Below are 20,022 nucleotides of genomic sequence, written 5' to 3'. Positions count from 1 at the left end.
TTAATAAAACAACTAGGGTGGTTATGTTCTAGCACATATTTAAAATCAAATAAGCTCACTCGAAAATGGTTTGTCCAAGTTCAGAGACTACAAACTTCAGGTAATTTATATGTAGTTACAAATGATCAAGTTATTCATATGTTCAACAAAATGGGACATCAACATACCCTCACTACAATTAGCCATTTTAAGAAATCAAGTCTTCCATGTGTTTGCAATTTCTTGTTTGGGATCATTCTAAGGTGTTTGATAGGAAGAAGTTATGTGCTTGACAAAGCGAAGATTGAAGTATACTTTGTCATGACAGGATTGTACTGCAGTTTGAATGTTCCTTATGTGTTACTTTTATGGGAAGAATTTGGTATTTCGATTTCTCACACAAAGGTGACAACTAGTCTATCGAGTGCGCAATTTTGGGGTTTATTTCTAAGGTGATATATAGTTAGGAGAATATATTGGTTCCAACAGGTGTTGAATCACATAATTCCCAACGATGGCTGTTCCAAGGTTATTTGTTGAGGATGCTAGCATTTTTCCCAATGTTGCTCATATTCCGGATTCGATGCTCAAACTAGTTGATCCTAAAAATCAGCTATTGGTACAATATTTGGCTTTTATTGATTCTTCTACTCAATCTGGGGTTCATCCACCTAAGGTTTCTCAAAAAGGGTTAGAAGGAACATCGAAAGGCTCTAAGTCTCTAAAGAAGAAGAAACAAGTAGAAAGGCAACAAGTTGTGGAGGATGAGATTATTAGAAAAACCATGTGAATGAAATTTGGAGTTCTTAAATGAACAAAGAAACCATGTAAGAAACCCTCTGATTCTCCATTTAAGGTATCTACTCATGAGCCAGTGGTCGAAAGTGTTGATCCCACTAGATTCGAACCTTCAAATCATGTTTCTCCTAAGGGTGCTCCAAAGAAGATTACAAAGTTACAATTTACAAGGAAGGGAGTTCTTTTTCTTGAAGTTTCAGTTCCTGGATATCCAACATCAAAGAAGCATAGAGATTTGGATCATGCTTAACAGATAAAGAAGAGAAATTATGATAAAGTTAATGTTCCACTTGAGGACATGACTGTCGAGACTTAAAATGATCGTGATAGCGACGGGTCAGACATTCAAATTCAAGATTGTTATATTGGTTCACCATGAAATGACACCCCTGTCAAATCAACTTTCGAGGAGACAAGTATTCCCAGTGTCACTATAAATGTATCTAATACTATTACAAACATCAATTCTTGTGATGAAATACAAACCAACATCCTTGAGCAGGCGTAAGTCATACCATCTGGGATTTTGGCTACCATGTCTGTGATGGAGGAGATTGAAATTTCGTGCATCACTGCGAACTTATCTAAGAAGGACACAAATGTCAACTTGGAATAAGGGATATCAATAGGCATAACAGCAACAATATCCATCATTTCAACATCTATAGTTTTTCTAGCACTACTATCATCACCACTTGTTTTGTCAATTCCTATTTCAATAATTTCTCCTACATTTGATGGTTTAATTAGTGAACCTTTGAAAACACTTTTCTCATCTCAATCCACGGAGGTTAAGAAAGTGATTCAAAACAAGGAAGCTAACAATGATGTTGTGTGACAACCCTAAATTTCTATGTAACATCCCCCTCTGGCACGTATCACAATATTGTCCGCTTTGGGCCACTCGGCACGAGGACTTCCCAGGGGGTCACCCATCCTGGTACTACTCCCGCCCAAGCACGCTTAACTGCAGAGTTCTTATGGGATCTGCTGCCCTTACGGCTTTAAAACGCGTTGTGATAGGGAAGGTATCCACACCCCTTATAAGGAATGCTTAGTTCTCCTTCCAAGCCGATGTGGGATCAGATCTAACCCACTTTCACCCCCCATTATAGGGTTCGACGTCCCCGTCGAACACATCGACCCGTGCCCTAGCTCTGATACCATTTGTAACATCCCCCTCTGGCACGTATCACAATATTGTCCGCTTTGGGCCACTCGGCACGAGGACTTCCCAGGGGGTCACCCATCCTGGTACTACTCCCGCCCAAGCACGCTTAACTGCAGAGTTCTTATGGGATCTGCTGTCCTTACGGCTTTAAAACGCGTTGTGATAGGGAAGGTATCCACACCCCTTATAAGGAATGCTTAGTTCTCATTCCAAGCCGATGTGGGATCAGATCTAACCCACTTTATAAATGTGAAAACCGTCAATTTTCGGTCAAGTCAAAGTCAACTACAGTCAACAAGTCAAACCAGTCAACTCAATTTGCCGTGAGTACTAAAGTTTACGTTATGTAACTTCTAAACAACTCTCTATTCTAATGAGAGATCATAAATTGAAAAGTGCGTTCACTTAGATCTCCTTAACCCAAAACGGTGGTACGTGGAAAGCCAAACCGATAAAACAATGTTACATACTCATCGGGAGTATGCAAGATCCCTAATCAAGGCTTAACGGGATTTAAGGACCTTGCAGTGCGTAGCCGAACACTCAAAAAGGTCACCAATGAAATCTCTCCCACATATCTCTAAGTATGTGAAACCTCTCCCACATATCTCTAAGTATGTGAAATCTCTCCCACGTATCTCTAAGTATGTGAAACCTCTCCCACATATCTCTTTGTATGAGAAATCTCTCCAAGTATGTCAAACCTCTCCCAAATCTCTCCAAGTATGTCAAATCTCTCCCAAATCTCTCTAAGTATGTGAAATCTCTCCCAAATCTCTCTAAGTATGTGAAATCTCTCCCACGTATCTCTTTGTATGTGAAATCTCTCCAAGTATGTCAAATCTCTCCCAAATCTCTCTAAGTATGTGAAATCTCTCCCACATATCTCTTTGTATGTGAAATCTCTCCAAGTATGTCAAATCTCTCCCAAATCTCTCTAAGTATGTGAAATCTCTCCCACGTATCTCTTTGTATGTGAAATCCCTCCAAGTATGTCAAATCTCTCCCAAATCTCTCCAAGTATGTCAAATCTCTCCCAAATCTCTCTAAGTATGTGAAATCTCTCCCAAATCTCTCTAAGTATGTGAAATCTCTCCCACGTATCTCTTTGTATGTGAAATCTCTCCAAGTATGTCAAATCTCTCCCAAATCTCTCTAAGTATGTGAAATCTCTCCCACATATCTCTTTGTATGTGAAATCTCTCCAAGTATGTCAAATCTCTCCCAAATCTCTCTAAGTATGTGAAATCTCTCCAAGTATGTCAAATCTCTCCCAAATCTCTCTGAGAACGAGGAATCTCTCTCAAATCTCTCTCGAAATCTCTCCCCGACTTTCTATAATCACTCGGGACATTCCGACCCCCGAATTTGGCGAAAATAGCCCAAAAAGGAAATCTACGCGAAAAACGGACTTAAGGAAACGAACCCTCCGAACCGAAAGTACTATTCATGAACCGAACCGAAAGTACTATTCATGAAGGTCCGAACAGAGACTACTGTTCATCCGAGCCGAACCTCACATAGAAGGAAGGTCCGAACCGAAGTTACTGTTCATTACTGTTCACTACAGTTCGTTCGGTTTTGACATTCTAGCCTCTTATCTCCAGACCGAGGACCGAAGCTTCCCTTCTGACTTCGGACCGAGCCTTCGGACCTAGCCTTCGGACCGAACCCTCGTCCCTTCACTTCTCGCCTCTGGCTCGCACGTCTCGCCTCCGAATCAGCATTCTCCTGACCGAACCTCGGCCTAGGGACCGAACCTCGGCCTAGGACCGAGAGGCCTCGCTGGGAAGCCTTTTTCTCCCGGTTTTCGAGTAATTTTGCGTTTAAGGCCCGTTTTTAATTATTTTAACGCGGGGTTTTCACCCAAAATCATATTTTAACATAATAAACCTTAAATATTCACAATTTAATCATAAATTCATAAAAATCTCTATTTAAATAATAAAAGCAAGTGGGTAAAAGTACAAATAGGAGGAGTGTTGACTTTGCTTTACTTTATGACACAAGCCACCACTCTCACACCCACTCTATGACCAGCCATACCTCCCCACCTTACCTAAGTCACATCAATGTCCTTTCCACTCAATCATCACTCCTTCCCACGTTTTTGAGAGCTGGATATTCATCCTCTCTCCTCATTTTCTTTCATTTGCTCTCATTTCACAAGAAGATCAAACTCTTTTCTCTCTCACTTTCTCTCTCTAGAAATTCGAGATTCAAGGGCTGATCTTGAGTTTTTCCTCCACATTTGGTAAGCATAATCCATTTCCTTTATGATTATCTCAATTATTTCCACTCAAATCATGGATATCTTACACAAACTCCATTATATTTGTGTTAGAGCTTCGAATCTTCAAGTGATTCTTCAAGTGTTCTTGGGTTGAACACTTCTCTTCTTCAACACTTATCTACTAAAATCACACAAGGTGAGTTCATACCCCTACATTTTTATGTTTTCTCAAGTTTTTAGGGGGGGAATACAAGCCAAAACACCAAGAACATATCTAAATTCTTCTAACAGCTTTCATCAGAAAAGTTGGACTCCATTCACGGACTGTTTTGGACACCTTAAACATTTTAGTTTTCAAAACTGTTTTAGGTGCATGTAGTTCCACTTCTTAGCTTTAAAATGACTACTTGCACATCTCCATACGATTTTTCTACAATTTATGGTGATTTTTACAAAACTGTCTATCATTTCAAACACCAATCCGGACCAGTCTGTGATTATGGACTTTTTCACCTAGGTTACAGGTCATTAAAAATCATGATAAAAATTATGAGTAAACTAGACACATTTTGGAAACTCCCAGAATTTACGGATTTAGTTTTCGACTTCGTATGATTTTTCTATAAATTTTCAAAAACAGTGTAGAAAGGCTGAAAATTTGTTAACAGCTTGTAATTTTTACAACACTTTGTATTATGTTGAGCAAAGTGTATAAGGTCAAGTTCTAAGTATTGAATGTGATACGTTGTAAATTTTATCATCATAAACTGAAAATAAGTCATTCATGATAAGATTATTCATTCATTTAGAACATGTATATATATAAACTATAATAAGCATAGTTTAATGGATTTCATAATCCTAACGCTTTTTCATAAAAGAGTTCTTATATATTACAAACGTTTTGGATAAAACTATAAAAGGTATAGTTTTCGATACATCACATAACGCACACGTACGAAAAGGGTACATTCATACAGAAAGGTTTTACACTCCCGCATACAACTTGTAAACTTGTTAACCTAGATTGTGAGACATTCTCTTTCCGTACGTCCGCGTGCGGAATATAAAATCCTGTACGTTATAATCAGAGTCTCCCGGATGAAGAACGTGATAGTTGTATATAGATATATATTGGGTTTGACACCCCACACCTTGCTGCTAGCTACAGTTGGACCTGCAGGTCTACGGGTGATAATTGTCATTTCAGTTTTTCGACGCCTGAGAAACGTCGTGGCAGGTTCATTTAGTCTTAAGTATGATTATAGCGGCTCACATAAGGATATAACAATACATAAAGTTTACGGGATTTTTATAAAACTTTAATGAGTTTTTATGTCGATTTTAAAATCACTTTTATCTCAATAAGTACCGATATTACTGTCTACGTTCGGTTTTTGGTATTTTTGACTACACATCATTTGAAACCACATTTATAACTTTAAGTATAGACGATACTTGTTATTTTCTCGGTCCTGAGACTTAGGACTACATATACATTAAGTATTAACAAACATAAGACTTTGCGGGAACATCATTTAATTCAAGTGCGTTTATGTCAATTTAAGCACATTTTATTTTCCTTTAATAAGAAAGGTTACTTATACATTTTGGTCATCGGTTATGAGACTACATTACATAAACTTTATAAAGAAAATATCGGATTTTCGGAATACATATCATATCATTTTTACAAGGAAAACGATCTATTTCTCCAATAAAATCTCTTATGAACTCACCAACCTTTGTGTTGACACTTTTCAAAACTACTTGTATTCTCAAGAATTCAGTGAAAACAGGAAACCAACAACGTTTTGAGGATGGGACGATAAATTGTCAAACAGTTCATTTTGTTTCATAATGTAATTGATTCGATTCATGTAACATATACACTGGTGTAACTTTTTCAGTTATATTTATGATGGTTGTATTTTACTTTGAGCACTATTATACTCGTTGTTGTGATACTCTACATGAAGTCCTCCACCCTCGAACGTTTCCGCCATCCTTGGTTTGGGGGTGTGACAGATTGGTATCAGAGCATTGTTTATAGTGAACTCAGTATATCGAACCACATAAGATATACAAACTATAAATGCATTGGGACTAGAGTCTCTGATTTTATGTTTTCAAAACAACTATACTTTTAGAAATAAGTAGTTTCTTATTAAAAGTATACACGCATGCATACATACTAGGGTCACGTCGTTCTAGAACAAAACAAAGGTAATGATTGTTGGATATCACATGTAAGCTCGGGGATGTATGGTCAGTCTTGGGATTGGCATAGCCTGATCAACTATGCTCGTCCGAGGAGTGATTAGCACATGCCCAAGAATGGTTGTGATATGGCAACAAGTCTAAAAACTTACCAACACTACCACAATGAAATACCATAGGGGTATTTAGTGTTATTATAATTATTTATCTGAGAACTAAATAGATTTTTATCAATAAGTCAATAATTGCTTGGTGGATACATTAAAATTATATGTAGCCAGGACGTCATAGACTTAGAATCTGTGAATCTTTGCTTTACTTCCTGTTCTTGTTGGATTGGGGATTTAGAGTTAGGATCGCTTATTCGAAGGTCTATCCTGTCCCAAATACATATGACTAGTATGCACTAAACAATGTATTGAAGTACCTGATAAAGATCATCTTATAATTATCTAATTAGTACATCTACTTAGTTATTTCTTATATCCCCATTTCTCGCGAAGATATCATGGCTGGATTTCATCCCCACGACGACCCGTACTACCCTAACCCCAACAATACCGAATGGCACGGAGAGGAGCCAGAGAATGATCACCCAATCCCTGTGGATGGTCACCAAATTGAAGGCCTTGCTGACGGTTCTGACTCCGAACCTGAAATGGTGAACCTATCCTCGATGACCCGCGTTCCAAATCCAAATCCTTGACCGGCTTTTCAAGGCCCGATGCCTCCTTGGGTAGAGTGCTTGGAAATCTGGAGCGAAGAGCAAGACCAACCTATGTCGTTCGATGGAAATCGAAGCTCCTACAACATAAACGAAGGAACCTCAGCAAATAGAATTTTTCCAATCCTGGTCCGTAGAGTTGCCCGAGACGAGATTCGGGGCAGAACAACTCTCCATAGTATCGCAGAGGTTGATGCAAATGCAAGAATACATACAATCCACACCAATCGCCTTGAGCACACTCGTGAAAAGTCTGCGAAAGACTATGAAACCTTGCTGCAAGCACTGGCTGAATCACGAACCGATGTCATAAAACTCCGAGTACGCCAGAGGGTGTACGAAAGGCACATGCCTGTTATGGAGCGGCAGCTAGCTGAACTGAGAGATCACAAGAAAAATGACCGCCGCCAGTAGTAAACGCCTTACTTCATTTCATGTTAAAAAGGAATCGTTATCCCTATCTATGACCTATGTGGTATTTCCTATGAAACTATCTTGTACTGTGGGTACCTTTAGTGAGGCCTTTAGGCGGCCAAGACACCCCTGCTTTGATATGATATAAGACCCTCTACAAGGTCAATTTTCCCTAAATTGTTACATCTTAAACATCAATGACGTATCAATCAGCCGAGTTCTGTGTCACCCTTTTGTTCAAACACTCCCATCATGCTACGATAGGAGCCTGCCTAAAACCCACTCTATTCAAGTTGTAAGACTAGAGTAATCTAGCTCCGGAATCGTTCCTGATCTTCTCTCCAAGGTTGGATCATGTCATTCACAACCAATGGAACCTAGTTTCAAACAACCAACATCAAAGGATCACCACCTAAACTTACTTCTACTCTGTATTAGGATTGCATCATAGGGATGCAAGTCAAATCTTCGAGAACATGTTCCAATTGGTCATGATAAGGACCTAGCCTGGGTTAACTATAAGGCACCACTTGGGTGCAGAACTACTAAAAATTCATGGGTTACCATGTAAAGACTCCCGTTATGAATTATTTTCAGAACGCCCTTAACGACCAAATTACGTTACAAATCAATATAAGATAAAGCTTAGTTAGAAACTCACGACGTGTAGCCATTCTAAAAACTCAATATCATCTCACCCTTAATCATTTTGTTGAGAAGTTCCTTCATCATAGACTCACGGTTACGAATCATACCAACACTAATGCACCGGAGCCCATCAAAACTCCCCAGCCAAGCGTGTTTGGACACACATGATTCTAAGATGGGTAAAGCTTGACGCCCGTATGAAACCTACCCCTACCCACTGCTGTAACCCTATTTCAAGAATGTTAGCGGAAACACTAGGAGTAGTACAGTAATGTGCAAAAATTTATATGCGTTAATATAAATTGTAAGGATGCACTTAAGATAACCATTTCCACTAACGAAGATGTTTTTCATCGTGAAACAGAACTATGTCTTCACCAAGAGGGAACCAACCAACTAGCAAGGTGCCAACTCTGCAGATAGACGCTGCTACTTTTCAGGCTGCAGTCACGGCAGCCGTGGCAGCCGTCATGGCACAGTTCAATGCTAACAACGCCAACAGAAATGGAAGCGGTGCTAACAATACAGATAATGGTAATATTCAGGAACACCAGCGGGTGTCCGCCAGCAAAAATACCTCAGGTCTCAAACCTACGAACAAGAAGAGAAAGTTTTGGAACATGAAAGAGCGCCACCAATCTCAAAAATCCATTAAAAGACAACAACCTATGGCCACCCCCACCATCGCAACAGCAGTCACGACACATGCCCCGATACTAGCCACAGGATCTACCACCCAAACGTCGGCCATACCATATGAGGGATCTCTCCCGAAGTGTGTCAAGTGCAGCTTCCATCACACAGGAGCTTGCCGAATCTTAAAATGTGATAACTGCAACAGGAAAGGACATACCACCCGTTTCTGTAAGGTCCCGACCCAGTATCTCCCTTCAATCACCAGCACCAGGGCGGACCCAATATGCTACTCATGCGGTGAAATGGGACACTTCAAGAGAGAGTGTCCAACCAAGAAGAATGACGGAGGAGCCGGAGGAATGTAACAAATGAACCGACAGGATCAGTAGGAAACCATATTAGGACTTTTGTAATGTGTCCAACGACAAAAACGTTTAAGTACTATATGTTTGTAATGAAATTGTTATGCTTGCTAAAGTCACCGTCTTTCTAAAAGTAGTTAAAATACTCTCTCGTTTAAATCGAACCAAATACATTCATATATGATCTAAAGATCATTACCTCTAAGATGTGATGACTTTGTACATACATCGGGGTTAATTATAATCGAAATACTGAAGTTTTGAAACAAATAATTTCATCCCGACTCCTAAGCCGTGTCTAGTAGTAAGAACCGAGTGGGGCCACCCACTCGACGATTCCCCAACATCAGATCACATACGACGTTCATATACCATTCGATCATAGGGAGACCTGTCAGGGGTCATGATGTCAAATATCATTACTAATTCTCGAAACACACCCACCGCCAGTGCTAGACACTGTGGTATAAATCATCTACGATAATGATAACATCAAACAAAGTTCATCACCCTAAAAAGAAACACAAGATACTTTATCACTCCAGTAATCTCTTCTTGCGAATACAGCTTAGCTCGTTTTATCTAAAAAGATATTGCTGTCGTCATCCAATCTTTATTGATATAGCCCTCATCTTCCCAATTTAACATCTACAAAAGGACCTTTCACCTAACCCCTCCAAACATCGAAACCTTCGCCTCTCATAAACGTCCAGCTCGAACCTACGAATTATCTTTTGCTATGGAACCCCAAAACACGCATCAGAGGAGTGTTATACTTCCGAAACCTTATCACAAGTGCTTACAGGAGACCCTTGGGAATGTCACGCAGGTGGCAGACAAGGTCCAAGCACAGAAGCCTGGGAAAGATATGGTACGAGTTCTGCCATGAACTTCAGGCCAAAGTTGCCCAGGAGGGCGAGTGAATGTCCTACCATCTAAGAAGGCCTAATCGTAAAAACCAAACCCACATGCTTCCTACCGAGCTACAAGAACTCTTAGGTCAAACCTGTCGAACTACTCAACAATAAAATTGAGGAACCAAGCTTTTCACCCTGGAAAACTCTGTTCTTATTCTTCAAATAGAAAGGCAAATTGCTCATAGTTCCATTAACTTCAGAGGCCTTGACAATATCTCCAGTAGAAACCTTCACTATCTGCCTCACATAAACAAATAGGGCGACCAACCACAAGGAACGAGGTACCCTTTAGGAATCAGACCTGAGATCTAAATATCACCAGTCGCGAGTATTGGATAAGGATGTCCGAGGACAACCCTCAAAATTCGATGCGGACGCTGCAAGTCTGTAGTGATACCCCTCGGATAGGACCAACCCGTTCGCAGTATTCATAGGGTGTGCCATTCTTACTAGGATCAGTTCATCGTTGTCGTTGTAAGTGACTTGCTTATCTACCCTCGTAGTAAGAAGAATTACTAAGTATTTGCTATGATTTCCTCACTTATACATTCCCTAGTTATATATAACGAATACCTGGTAGATAATAGCATGTGAGAATTCTGACTTAGTTTCTTTTCCTCGTTGGGATGTGAAACTGAAGTAGAATCACACATTTTACTATCCGCCCAGTATTGGTTATATCATAATGTGTATGAGCTAAGATTTCGTGTACAATAACTCATCTCTTAGTCAGAATCAAATTAATGTAGAGCCGACCTTAGTCATTTACCAACTCCTTGCCTAAATTCGAATTTCGGGACGAAATTCCCTCTAACGGGGGGATGATGTGAAAACCGTCAATTTTTGGTCAAGTCAAAGTCAACTAAAGTCAACAAGTCAAACCAGTCAACTCAATTTGCCTTGAGTACTAAAGTTTACGTTATGTAACTTCTAAACAACTCTCTATTCTAATGAGAGATCATAAATCGAAAAGTGCGTTCACCTAGATCTCCTTAACCCAAAACGGTGGTACGTGGAAAGCCAAACCGATAAAACAATGTTACATACTCATCGGGAGTATGCAAGATCCCTAATCAAGGCTTAACGGGATTTAAGGACCGTGCAGTGCGTAGCCGAACACTCAAAAAGGTCACCAATGAAATCTCTCCCACATATCTCTAAGTATGTGAAACCTCTCCCACATATCTCTAAGTATGTGAAATCTCTCCCACGTATCTCTAAGTATGTGAAACCTCTCCCACATATCTCTTTGTATGAGAAATCTCTCCAAGTATGTCAAACCTCTCCCAAATCTCTCCAAGTATGTCAAATCTCTCCCAAATCTCTCTAAGTATGTGAAATCTCTCCCAAATCTCTCTAAGTATGTGAAATCTCTCCCACGTATCTCTTTGTATGTGAAATCTCTCCAAGTATGTCAAATCTCTCCCAAATCTCTCTAAGTATGTGAAATCTCTCCCACATATCTCTTTGTATGTGAAATCTCTCCAAGTATGTCAAAGCTCTCCCAAATCTCTCTAAGTATGTGAAATCTCTCCCACTTATCTCTTTGTATGTGAAATCCCTCCAAGTATGTCAAATCTCTCCCAAATCTCTCCAAGTAGGTCAAATCTCTCCCAAATCTCTCTAAGTATGTGAAATCTCTCCCAAATCGCTCTAAGTATGTGAAGTCTCTCCCACGTATCTCTTTGTATGTGAAATCTCTCCAAGTATGTCAAATCTCTCCCAAATCTCTCTAAGTATGTGAAATCTCTCCCACATATCTCTTTGTATGTGAAATCTCTCCAAGTATGTCAAATCTCTCCCAAATCTCTCTAAGTATGTGAAATCTCTCCCACATATCTCTTTGTATGTGAAATCTCTCCAAGTATGTCAAATCTCTCCCAAATCTCTCTGAGAACGAGGAATCTCTCTCAAATCTCTCTCGAAATCTCTCCCCGACTTTCTATAATCACTCGGGACATTCCGACCCCCGAATTTGGCGAAAATAGTCCAAAAACGGAAGTCTACGCGAAAAACGGACTTAAGGAAACGAACCCTCCGAACCGAAAGTACTATTCATGAACCGAACCGAAAGTACTATTCATGAAGGTCCGAACCGAGACTACTGTTCATCCGAGCCGAACCTCACATAGAAGGAAGGTCCCAACCGAAGTTACTGTTCATTACTGTTCACTACAGTTCGTTCGGTTTTGACATTCTAGCCTCTTATCTCCAGACCGAGGACCGAAGCTTCCCTTCTGACTTCGGACCGAGCCTTCGGACCTAGCCTTCGGACCGAACCCTCGTCCCTTCGCTTCTCGCCTCTGGCTCGCGCGTCTCGCCTCCGAATCAGCATTCTCCTGACCGAACCTCGGCCTAGGGACCGAACCTCGGCCTAGGACCGAGAGGCCTCGCTGGGAAGCCTTTTCTCCCGGTTTTCGAGTAATTTTGCGTTTAAGGCCCGTTTTTAATTATTTTAACGCGGGGTTTTCACTCAAAATCATATTTTAACATAATAAACCCTAAATATTCACAATTTAATCATAAATTCATAAAAATCTCTATTTAAATAATAAAAGCAAGTGGGTAAAAGTACAAATAGGAAGAGTGTTGACTTTGCTTTACTTTATGACACAAGCAACCACTCCCACACTCACTCTATGACCAGCCATACCTCCCCACCTTACCTAAGTCACATCAATGTCCTTTCCACTCAATCATCACTCCTTCCCACGTTTTTGAGAGCTGGATATTCATCCTCTCTCCTCATTTTCTTTCATTTGCTCTCATTTCACAAGAAGATCAAACTCTTTTCTCTCTCACTTTCTCTCTCTAGAAATTCGAGATTCAAGGGCTGATCTTGAGTTTTTCCTCCACATTTGGTAAGCATAATCCATTTCTTTTATGATTATCTCAATTATTTCCACTCAAATCATGAATATCTTACACAAACTCCATTATATTTGTGTTAGAGCTTCGAATCTTCAAGTGATTCTTCAAGTGTTCTTGGGTTGAACACTTCTCTTCTTCAACACTTATCTACTGAAATCACACAAGGTGAGTTCATACCCCTACATTTTTATGTTTTCTCAAGTTTTTAGGGGGGGAATACAAGCCAAAACACCAAGAACATATCTAAATTCTTCTAACAGCTTTCATCAGAAAAGTTGGACTCCCTTCACGGACTGTTTTGGACACCTTAAACATTTTAGGTTTCAAAACTGTTTTAGGTGCATGCAGTTCCACTTCTTAGCTTTAAAATGACTACTTGCACATCTCCATACGATTTTTCTACAATTTATGGTGATTTTTACAAAACTGCCTATCATTTCAAACACCAATCCGGACCAGTCTGTGATTATGGACTTTTTCACCTAGGTTACAGGTCATTAAAAATCATGATAAAAATTATGAGTAAACTAGACACATTTTGGAAACTCCCAGAATTTACGGATTTAGTTTTCGACTTCGTATGATTTTTCTATAAATTTTCAAAAACAGTGTAGAAAGGCTGAAAATTTGTTAACAGCTTGTAATTTTTACAACACTTTGTATTATGTTGAGCAAAGTGTATAAGGTCAAGTTCTAAGTATTGAATGTGATACGTTGTAAATTTTATCATCATAAACTGAAAATAAGTCATTCATGATAAGATTATTCATTCATTTAGAACATGTATATATATAAACTATAATAAGCATAGTTTAATGGATTTCATAATCCTAACGCTTTTTCATAAAAGAGTTCTTATATATTACAAACGTTTTGGATAAAACTATAATAGGTATAGTTTTCGATACATCACATAACACACACGTACGAAAAGGGTACATTCATACAGAAAGGTTTTACACTCCCGCATACAACTTGTAAACTTGTTAACCTAGATTGTGAGACATTCTCTTTCCGTACGTCCGCGTGCGGAATATAAAATCCTGTACGTTATAATCAGAGTCTCCCGGATGGAGAACGTGATAGTTGTATATAGATCTATATTGGGTTTGACACCCCACACCTTGCTGCTAGCTACAGTTGGACCTGCAGGTCTACGGGTGATAATTGTCATTTCAGTTTTTCGACGCCTGAGAAACGTCGTGGCAGGTTCATTTAGTCTTAAGTATGATTATAGCGGCTCACATAAGGATATAACAATACATAAAGTTTACGGGATTTTTATAAAACTTTAATGGGTTTTTATGTCGATTTTAAAATCACTTTTATCTCAATAAGTACCGATATTACTGTCTACGTTCGGTTTTTGGTATTTTTGACTACACATCATTTGAAACCACATTTATAACTTTAAGTATAGACGATACTTGTTATTTTCTCGGTCCTGAGACTTAGGACTACATATACATTAAGTATTAACAAACATAAGACTTTGCGGGAACATCATTTAATTCAAGTGCGTTTATGTCAATTTAAGCACATTTTATTTTCCTTTAATAAGAAAGGTTACTTATACATTTTGGTCATCGGTTATGAGACTACATTACATAAACTTTATAAAGAAAATATCGGATTTTCGGAATACATATCATATCATTTTTACAAGGAAAACGATCTATTTCTCCAATAAAATCTCTTATGAACTCACCAACCTTTGTGTTGACACTTTTCAAAACTACTTGTATTCTCAAGAATTCAGTGAAAACAGGAAACCAACAACGTTTTGAGGATGGGACGATAAATTGTCAAACAGTTCATTTTGTTTCATAATGTAATTGATTCGATTCATGTAACATATACACTGGTGTAACTTTTTCAGTTATATTTATGATGGTTGTATTTACTTTGAGCACTATTATACTCGTTGTTGTGATACTCTACATGAAGTCCTCCACCCTCGAACGTTTCCGCCATCCTTGGTTTGGGGGTGTGACATTCTACCTTGTACATTTATTTAAATCAATCAAAGTTAGACTCATATTTGCTATCAACTGGCATTGTTTAGAGTCAATATGAGTGTTCTAAGCCTAGTATAACAAAGGTATGAGGCTAGGAATGAGTGTATATGAGTTCAACACCTTTCAATTAACCCAAACACCACTTTATGAGGTTTGTGCAGCTGCACACATGGGTGTACGGCCGGACACCCATCCTAGCCGTACAGTCATGTGTATACATAGTGTATTCTTCCATTTTTCATCACTTTACACACTCCTAAGCTAAGAAATCAACTTCTCTCTCAAGTATCATCCGGTTTTCCTTCTAGATCTTCATGTTGTAAGTGTTTCTTCCTTTGAATCAATGATTCATTATACTACCTAGTAAGTATACATGATTTCATCCATGAATTTTCTCCTTTTGTTTAGATCTTCAAGTGTTCTCCAAGAACACCAAGAACACCTACTAAGTTTTTGGACCTTAAACACCCCTAAAGGCTTATATATCGTAAGTACCACTCGTTGTGCTTGTTATTTACTAGTATTAATCCTTAAAAACCATCCAAGACATGATCATCAAGGAGTTTACGGCCATACGCACCCCATGTGGCCGTACACCCCTTTGTTTAGTGTTATTTGGCTTCAAACTCAAGTTCTAAGCAAGTACATGATCAAGAACATTTATGGGATGCAAGATAGAGACTTGGAATACACTTTTGACCATTTTTGCATGATCATCAAGGGTGTACGGCCGTACACTCCTTGTGTGGCCATACACACCCTTTTAAAGGCCCAAATTAGCATCAAACTTCCATTCTGGCTAAGCATTGGTCAAAACACACTTCCTAGATGCTTAATAAGACTTTAAATCACTCATGGGCATGTTTCACCATGAGTATGCGGCCGTACACCCACTTGGGTTGTACACTCTGGCCGTACACACATATGAAACATCCCATTTTGGTCGTACACCCCAAGGTGTGGCCATACACCCAATATATGCAACCCTTGGTACTTATAACACCTGGATCTAGGTGTTTTCTATGTCTTAGGGTGTCTTTCCTTGCATAATTGTTTGTTTAAGCACTAAGTATATACATATATGTGTCATTATATGCTTATTAGGATCCATTGTGCTCAATTCTTCACTTGGCACTTAACATCCTGTAAACCGATCTATCATTCGTATCACTCACTGCACGTGAGTTCATACCCCTTAACTTATCTTTTAAATGATTTTATAGGGGGAGGGATACAAGTTGAAACATTATAGTTATTATATCAATCACATGTGATTAATAACTATCAAACATATGGATTTACTATAATTTTAATTGTTTTACCAAACAAACTACTTCAAATAGTTTTACAAACTTTTTACATGCAAAACTCCTTCTTAAACTCTTTGAAACTTATATTGTCAAAATCTTGTGCATGTAGATATAGTTATATAAGTAGTATTGAAAGGACTTAGGACTAATAACTCGCCCTACTTCCTGTTCCTTTTTTGGTTTTGGACTTAGGATATTCAGTTGTTTGTCTGACGGTCGTTTGAATCTTAGTTATATATTATGTGTATATATATGGATATTAAAGTTCTACGTTCAGTTCAATACCTTTGGGTAGCAAAGGTGTACAAACATGTTCATTTATACAAACAACTCTACTAGTAAACTATAATAGGTATAGTTTAGGAAGTCACTACTCACTATTTCTAGTACAATGAGACATACAAGAGTCAGTTTATTCATGAGTTAATACAAACTTACTATTATGAGAATCAGAACGAACATACTATGATGAGAAACTAAGAGACATACAATACACTACATTATACAAGAGAACATACTATGATGAGAAACAAAGAGAACATACACTACACTAGTACAAAGAGAACATACACTACACTAGTACAGAGAAAACATACAATACACTAGAATGTACTCTATAAACACTAGAACACTATACCATTAATGTGAGTCACTACTTCATGTCATGATAATCTACTGTTGTGTCACGTTTTTCGACCCGGGTCTCCTGGAGGGAGAGCGTGAGTTGTGTATAGATCTATACGGGACTGACTATCCTACACCTTGCTGCTAGCTACAGTGGGTCCAGCAGGTCTACGGGTGACTAATGTCATACCATTTCGATGTCTTAGAGCGTCGTGTTTCAACTAGTCGATAAAGCATGGTTACAACTATATCATATTTTTCCTTAACTAAAAACAATGGTTTTTAGGTAGTTAGTATAATGGTAGTAGTTATATTATAATACTACAAGTACATCAATATTAATTTACCATTACATTCATATAGTGAGCTACTCACATAAATGGTAATGTAAACTATATTTCTGGTAAATGATAGTCTATCTTTGGGTAAAATTACACACTCTTACAAACGAATAGCGAACATTTGGCCCTTGGTAGAAGGCTACTTTTAGTAGAAAATATATAGGATTTTCTAGGAGATACAAACATTTACAAACAATTACCAACATTTACTACAAACACTTTCATACAAGCAGCGACACTAAAATACTTTTGAACTCACCAGCTATAATGCTGATCTACGCTTTCAAAATAACTTGTATTCTCAGGTCATCAGTAGACAGGTACCAATGCCTGGTTTTCAGAAGATGGAGCACGTTCAAGACTCATTTCTTGTATTGAATTCATATTTTGGTGTCTTATGAAATATACAGAACACACTTGTATTAAAATTATGTTATTAATGCAATGGATGATGTTGTTGCTTGTTTACTATTATACATTGTTTTGATATTGTACATGACGTCGTCCGCCCCCGAATGTTTCCGCTGTTCAGGTTTTGGGGTGTGACATGTTGTCATGGCTTCATTTGCAAATCTTCATTTTGATCCATAAATATTCTTGATGAATAGATCTTGTCTGATACAGGAAGCAAGCATTTTGTAAGTGGCATGGGAGTCAATTATCCTCTCAAAGCTAAAGAGTCTCGACTGCGGACTATAATAGATGATGTTGATAAGCAAAATGATGAACGGGTTCTCAATCATTCTCAAAGTTTTAATGGTGAAATTTCTAAGCTTCATGATGTTTCGAAAGAACATTTTGAGCTTGTTTCAATACAAATTGAGCAAACAAAAGTCTTTTTACAGACTTTGATAACAGGTATTCGAACGCTGTTGGAATCTAAAGTTAAGAAGTTTGTGAGTTCTGTAACTCTACATAAGAATTTGGATGTGGTAGCTGAAGCAACTACCTGATTAATCGAAGACAGAACTTCTTTCGCCAAGATTACACGGTTGGTCTTCAAGACAAGACGAAGGGGGATGCTCAAGTTTTTGCTAAAGTTGAGGACTTCTTAACATAAATCAAAACTATGCTTTCAAAACAATCAACAATTTCTCCAGAATCTATTTCTCAAATGGTTTCTAATATTATGACAAATATTAAGGTTGAACTAGATCCTACCCAGAGTTTAGTTCTTCGATTTCCAACCAATTCTCCTTGTGTTGTGCAAGTGTCGCATGGGGGAGAAAAAGGGGAAAGGGGTGTTAGTACGTCGAAAGCTACATGTGGAAATTATGGAGTGGTTGTGGGAATGGTAATGAGTACTCGAATCCTAGAAACTACTTCGATGAAGCCAATAGGTTCATTTTCAATATCAAAACTACAACAAAAACAACAACGAGAATGAGAACTTTGACAAAAGGAGTCTCGATAAAAGAAGGAGTTGGATGTTTGATTTCAGTGCTTATCAATTCAACTTCGAATTTTGGTCCAAAAGATAAAGAGAAATCCATCTCAATATTTCTACCAGATGAAGAGAGGAAAAAGGAATAAGCCATCAAAATTGAAAAACAAAGGCAGATAAATAACATTCTACGGAAAAGAGAAAATAACCCACCTAGCTTGAATAAGGGTGATCCCATCAAGCAATGGTGCTATGAAACAATATAATAAATTGTTTCTAATCACTACTAGAAAAACAGCCTTTTACGACGCGCAATCAATGACACCCGCTGATAGAGGACACGCATTTGAGCGTGCTCTAAGAATTGATGTCAGTTTTCCAAAATATGAAGCATAGAGGGCACGCATTTTTGTGCACCCTAAAATTAGTGTCTAATAAAAAATAAAAAAAAAACACGGAGGGCACCTTAAATAAAATGTGTGTCGTCTAACCATGTCGCTTTATAAATTTTAATGAAACGCGCGTTTCATTCTGAGGGGGAAATGAAACCCAAAAATTAAAAAGCCCGCTTTGCTTCCACCGGCTGAAAACCCTAGCTCATCCCCACCGAAAACCCCCTTTCTTTCTTTCTTATCTCTCAATTCTCAAACCTCCATTCACCCTCCGCCATATGCTGCTTCTTCGACCCTTCTGAGTGTCTCCCACCGTCGTCGACTTCACCGCTCTTCCCCATCACCATCTATCTTCCAAATTACTAGACTAACCTCACTGCCTTCTTTCATTCACCGCCTCATCCAACTGGATTAATCCTTGCACCTTCTGCCGATTGATGTCAAACCTCTTCTGATAATCCACCGCCCATTCACAATTATCTCCATCTCCTTGTGGAAAACCCTCATCCAGTCTAACCTCCAGATCTTCTAATCGATTGGGGCCACTTTCTTCCACTGATTAACACCAGGTGACGACCGGAGAAGATGGAGATGGAGTCGGCCAGAATAGACGTTGGTTGGTCTGCCTCTCTGTTGTTTACCAGCATGATCCCCCATTCTTTCACTCTCAAAACCTAATCCCCATTTTTAATATATGTTTAATGTTTATATCTGTTCTCACACGAATTTCTACTTTTATTGAACCCACCGTTACCAGAAAGTGAGAGGGAAGGAGAAAGACGAACATGAAGATTTAGGGTGACACACGTATGATGAAGGTTTCAAAGAGTAGATACGAGCTTTTCTTTGTCCCAAACAAATGGTAAGAATTATTTGCTTCATTGAATATTTCTTCTGTGTCGTAATCAATCTTTCTTCTTGTCATTACTTGATATTGCTCGGTTTTTCTTCTCAACCTAATATGAATGATATCGATCTAT

General features: G+C 38.6%; 2 pseudogenes; both read right to left on the bottom strand.

Annotated features, from left to right (window-relative positions):
- Positions 1-1,676: 1,676 nt before the first annotated feature.
- LOC145077388 (5S ribosomal RNA) lies at positions 1,677-1,794 on the bottom strand (annotated as a pseudogene).
- Positions 1,795-1,990: 196 nt separating this feature from the next.
- Positions 1,991-2,108, bottom strand: LOC145077383 (5S ribosomal RNA; annotated as a pseudogene).
- Between the last annotated feature and the right edge of the window lie 17,914 nt (positions 2,109-20,022).

Source organism: Lactuca serriola, chromosome 9 (assembly GCF_051521515.1).
Source record: "Lactuca serriola cultivar US96UC23 chromosome 9, Lser_US96UC23_V15, whole genome shotgun sequence".
Taxonomy (NCBI): domain Eukaryota; kingdom Viridiplantae; phylum Streptophyta; class Magnoliopsida; order Asterales; family Asteraceae; genus Lactuca; species Lactuca serriola.
Note: the sequence above shows the minus strand (reverse complement) of the source record. Positions and strands in the feature narration are given on the sequence as shown.